Source organism: Crocodylus porosus, unplaced genomic scaffold (genome assembly GCF_001723895.1).
Source record: "Crocodylus porosus isolate Cpor-Errol unplaced genomic scaffold, CroPor_comp1, whole genome shotgun sequence".
NCBI classification, from domain to species: domain Eukaryota; kingdom Metazoa; phylum Chordata; order Crocodylia; family Crocodylidae; genus Crocodylus; species Crocodylus porosus.
This window is the reverse complement of record NW_017728918.1, coordinates 3,850,469-3,855,720: the sequence shown is the minus strand read 5'-3', so window position 1 is coordinate 3,855,720 and position 5,252 is coordinate 3,850,469. Positions and strand designations below refer to the sequence as shown.

General features: G+C 44.6%; 1 long non-coding RNA gene across 1 annotated transcript; it reads right to left on the bottom strand.

The window, feature by feature from the left end:
* Nucleotides 1-217: 217 nt before the first annotated feature.
* Nucleotides 218-2,635, bottom strand: LOC109311496. Its single transcript, XR_002101521.1, has 2 exons — nucleotides 870-2,635; nucleotides 218-839 (listed from the first exon to the last, which is right to left on the bottom strand). It is a non-coding gene; the product is annotated as an uncharacterized LOC109311496 (long non-coding RNA).
* Nucleotides 2,636-5,252: the final 2,617 nt, after the last annotated feature.

The window sequence follows — 5,252 nt, the reverse complement described above, 5'->3', positions numbered from 1 at the left end:
TACACAAGAAAACAGAGGGGAAGAATTGGTTAAAGAGGTCTGCTTTCTCCTCTGACGCAACCACCAGATTACCCAGCATATATTGCAAGGGCCCCACGTTTCTCGGTGCCGCCTTCATTATTATTATATTCTTTTATTATTATTATTCTATGAAATGACTAATACACTAATAAAAAAGGCAGGATGCCAGCACATACATAATACAAACATGACAGTATATGAATAATTATATACTATTTTATTCATATTCCATTTCTACCACAAATGAAATAAATGCTAACTTGTGACACATTACAAGGGATAACTTGTAATAACATGTATCATGTGTGATAACGTGATCACAGGTACAGTAGAATATAGACAGATAGGTAGTCATCTAGTATTACCTTCATTCACATATACAAATACCTGCATGACCTTGATTTTTCAATTCAGTCTCCTTCCTAGCACTTTCTCCCTACCCCTGAAGGATTTTAATTAAATCCCTTTGCTTCAGCGTGAGGGAAGTAGCTTATTTTTAAGGGGTGTAGCTGTCTCTCATGTCTCCTGCTGAAGGTCATCCCAGGCTGTCATTAGGGTTAAGTGTCCTTGAGCAAGCATTGGTATTTGTCTAAAAGTTAATCTTTAAGAAAGGACTCAGGAGATCAAAGGGACCAAGTTCAATTCTGTTACTAATTATAATTAATTAGCAAAACAAAATTACATATTTCTAATCCAGAAGGAAGGACACATCAGCAGTAGCTTTGCGGTGGAGCCAGATCAATACAGCTTGAGCGTATTTATACCCAGCTAGTTTAAAAGAAAAAGACAAATAGCATATTCCATTTATTAAACAAAACCTTACAGATTTTCCATTTATTGAGCAAAACCTTACAGACCAGTTTTTACCAGTTTCTTATCTTGTTTTAAAGAAAACATTCTGGAAACCCAACAAAGCTTAAGGAAGTCTGTACTGAGAAAACCCTCGTACCGGGGGAAGGTTTGATGGGGATTTATGAGATCATTCATCTTATTGTGTGTGTCTTCCTAATATGATGCCACACCTGGTACTAAGGGACATGTATACAGTTTCTCAACATAGGACCAGGACATCAAGGTCAGATATGTTTTACTTATTTTAAGCAACATGCAGACACACTAAGATTATTTTAAACGTAGTTTTAAACCACAAGTGTTCAGATGTACAAGTCAGTTTAAAATAAACAGAACATTTCAAAAGCATATCTGGATAATTAAGTGTAAACTTGAACCCGTTCACTGTGAAGCATTTCAATGTTATATGAGGACACCAGCCTTTCTATGACTAGTGTCTGATAAGTCCTCTAGGCATCTCACGATGAAATGCTCCTCAGCCCCATCATCTACCCCAAGTCCTGCACGCTGGTTACTCTGGTACTGCTCACTTCTCAGATAGATGGGAAGGGTGACTTTGCTCCTCAACAAAAAACAATTAATGGTTAATGGGCCAGTTCACTTTGGCCAGCATGGATGTATAGCTTTCTGTCATATTAAGTAGCCATTATGCAGGTACACACTACTAAAGACACAGCCACACACCAGCCAGCCTCACAGTGGGAGGTCTGGTGAATTTAAATGAATCTAAATGAATTAACCTAAAGAAACTCTTTGGAAAACTGCAGCCTGGGGTAGAGACCTTGGTCAGCCCCCAGAATCCCTAGACCCCTGGGAATAGAGAAACAAGGGTCCAGATAGTCCATGGCCCCATCCAGCTAATCAAGATTTTCGTAAAACCCTTAGCACTGTACGTATTGGTACTTCTGAACCTCAACACTTGCAAACAAGTTCCCAATCAGTGACATTCTTGAAACAGTTCAATTGTTATGTATGTCCACACTCCAAAATTGTCATCATGTAGGTATCACCTTAATATAAGTAAGAAGATATCTGAGACCGGTTCATGGTTCTATAAAGTATAAAGCATGCTTGATCTATATTGGCTAATAATCCTAAGTCAAAATCCATCCTAATTTTATTTTATTTACTTTCTTTTCTCTAAGCAACTAGGCTAGAAGTAAAATCACCAACAGTTTTTAACAGCTCATACCAGTATCATTGAATGGGTCCTTATCACCCTGCATATATAATAATCAGATATTTTATTAATTTTAGTGCAGCTTTTATTTCTAAAATGAACCTTCTGCTTGGTGGAAGCATATCTGTGACTTCTGCATTGGGTTGTGGGTCAGAACTAGAGGCTCACAATAATGCTCTTCAGGAAGGTAAGGCTAGATTCACGGCCACAGCCTGGGGTTCAGTTCCTGGTCAATCCACAAGCATCCTGTGTATGAGCAAGTCAGTTTTTCTCTGTGTTAGTTCCTCCAGTTGTATCCTTTAGATTTTAATACTTCCTTTTCTCACAAGGAACTTGTGGAAAATTTGGATATCTCTGAATCACTCTGTGGAGAATCCTGCTGAATGGAATCCACCTGATTTTGAGAACAAAGCCATGTTAGGCCTGGTGATGACCTCCATGAAAGACTGCTTGGTAATCCCAGGCACCACTGATGCAAACCAAGGAGCTGTGGTTGTGAACACTTGGTGAATACTGAGTCACAGAGATTGAATGGGAGGCAGGGCTTCATCTGACCCCTTCTTCACCAGTGAGCTTCCAGGCTGGAATAAAAGCAAAGGAAGGAGTCACTCAGTGGCCATAGCAGGATTAGATCTTAAAGCTCTTAAATACCAAAGGATGAATGTTTCAGACCCGCCCTAAGAGGCAGATGTGGATTGGGCAACTTATTTTAATCTCCTTTTGTTTTGCAACATCTATTCTTTCAACTCCCAGCATTAAAAGTGACTCTTCTCTCTGATTATTCTCTATTGCCCTCTTTCAGACCTCATTTGCCCTGCAAAGGGACAGATTCACCCTCTATTTCCTCACATATTTCTGCTCCTGGCTCTGGGTGGCTATCCTCCCCTAAGCTCTCATCATGTGAGGAGGCAGACACACACAACAACTCAACTGTTCCCAAATGCTACTGACTGGGAAAAAGTTCACAGTTGTTGCGGGACATGGGTCCACATTCCAAAATGTCACAGACTGGGAACTGGGTTACAGGCATGAGCAGTGCTGTGCCTCTGACACAACAGGGTCAGAGTGGGCGCTCAGCGCAGCATGCCTTGCAGTGGGCAAGTGGGGAGGTGCTTGCACCCATGTTTTGGAGTTAGCTGTGGCTGTGGCCGTTTTCACAACACTGATTTCCCTTCTCTGCTAAACATGAGTACAATACATTTCAATACGGTGCAACAAACTAAAGTCTGATGTGCATTTGCCTGGCTCAGGGAGGTGGGGAGTGCTTAGATCCAGGGTTTTGGATCCCAAGGGCTGGGGGGCCTTATAAGGGTCTCCAGTCGGGTAGGAAGTGGGGACAAAGCTGGTTGTTAGAAAGAGCTTTTGTTGTCCCCCAAGTAATGTGAAGGAATTCCAACAAAAGGAAAGAAAAATGGTGTGTGTGTGTGTGTATCTGTTGAGAGGATGGGGGCAGGGACAGAGGGGGCAGTAGAGCTCTGTCTATACCAGAGTGGTCAGTTGCAGCAGAGGGAAGGGGGCAGTGTGATGCAGCATGGGATACCCGGAGGACTGACCAGACCCACATCACAGAACACTCGATGTCCACATACAGCGTTGAATTGGTTCAAAATAGTACTTGATTTTCCACAGTCCCATTTGAACCATTCCAGGAAGCTTTAACCAGTCTATCAGGTTTGTATGTCTGTCCACTTCAGGTTTAAACCCTATTTATCCTGTTATAAATGTTATGTACCTCTTTGCCTTGAGGAGAAAAGGAAAAGCAAGGAAAAGCAAAGCCAGGCAAGGCCGGATCCAAACTTTCAAAAAGGTTGCACCTAAGTGAGAGCTGCCTAACTGCAGAGGGGCTACACATTTCCAAACCAATTAATTAGTAGCTGCTTCAAATATGGATATAGGGCCTAGTTTGGCACCTACCTGACTCTGGAAACATTGGAAACAGTTTTCAAAAGCACCTGAGTGACTTAGGAGTTCCAGTCCCCCTGGAAAATCAATGTGATTTAGATTTCTGAGTCACTAAGGGGCTCTGACAAATTCTAATATTTTTTTAATGTCACCTGAGGAGATCTGACTCTAAGGAGAATCAAGGTAACACAAACTAAAGATGAGGAACCTTAATTCCCAAACCCAGATACATCCTACAGCCTATAGACTATTTGCCCTGGAGGAAGAACTGCTCGTCACAGGGCAGGGGAAAGATCCTCCTCCCCTTCAGGAAATCCCCTTCCCAGGCAACTCATGACTGACTCCTCCAAGGACCTGGTGAAGCTGTTCTTGTCTTCCAAGGCAAGGCATCTCTCCCCTCGGCAGGGGGGCCTCAGCTACTATGGGGCTCTCCTGGCCTCTACCTCACTCAGGGCCCCGTGCATCGCTCCATGCACCGCTGGCCCTGCCTTGTGCCAGGGGTTGGAAACCCAAACTGCCTGGTCTGGTGCCAGAGTCTCGGTCTGTTCCTGGACCCTCCATGCACTGGCTGTGCACCACTCACCCTGTCTCATGCAGGTGGTTGAGGATCCAAGCCACCTTGTGCACCTCCCAGGGTCTCGGTCCCTCTCGGACCCTCCATGCACCCCCATGCGATGACTGCCTGGCCTTGTGCCAGGAGTTGGAGACCTGAGCCACCTTGTGCAGCTTCCAGGGTCTTGGTCCCTCTCAGACTTTGGGAGGGACCCTCAGACTGATGCCATGCTCCCTCATTGTGGGGCTGGGAGATGTGGCCACTTGACTCTCCCAGTCCAATGAGGAGTCTTCAGGCTTTTCTGGGGCAACAACTTAACACCACTGGCCAGCTCTGCCTTTCCCTCTTCTCTGTCCCCTAATGCAGCCACCCACGTGCCAGGCACACTGCTCTCTTATGCCCTTTGGGGGCTCTGTCCCCAGATTGGAAATGGACCAATCAGAGAGAGGGGGTATTAGTCCCCTCTCAGGTCTGGCCCTTAGCCTTGCTCTGAAGTAGGGGTGGGGCTAGCCTCTCCCCTGCCTTCACCTGATTGGTGGGGGAAAAGGAAATACCCCACCAATCATTTCAAACTTTCCAAAGCTGGCACTCCAGGCTGCCGCCACATAATATTTTTGTGAGGGGTGATGAACAGGAACCTTCTGCAGTAGAAACCTCAGAAAGAGCATTGGCTTCTTCAGCCATGGTTCTTTCCAGACCTCACAAGAGATCTAGCCTCCATCAACAGCTCTTCCATCTTTTCAT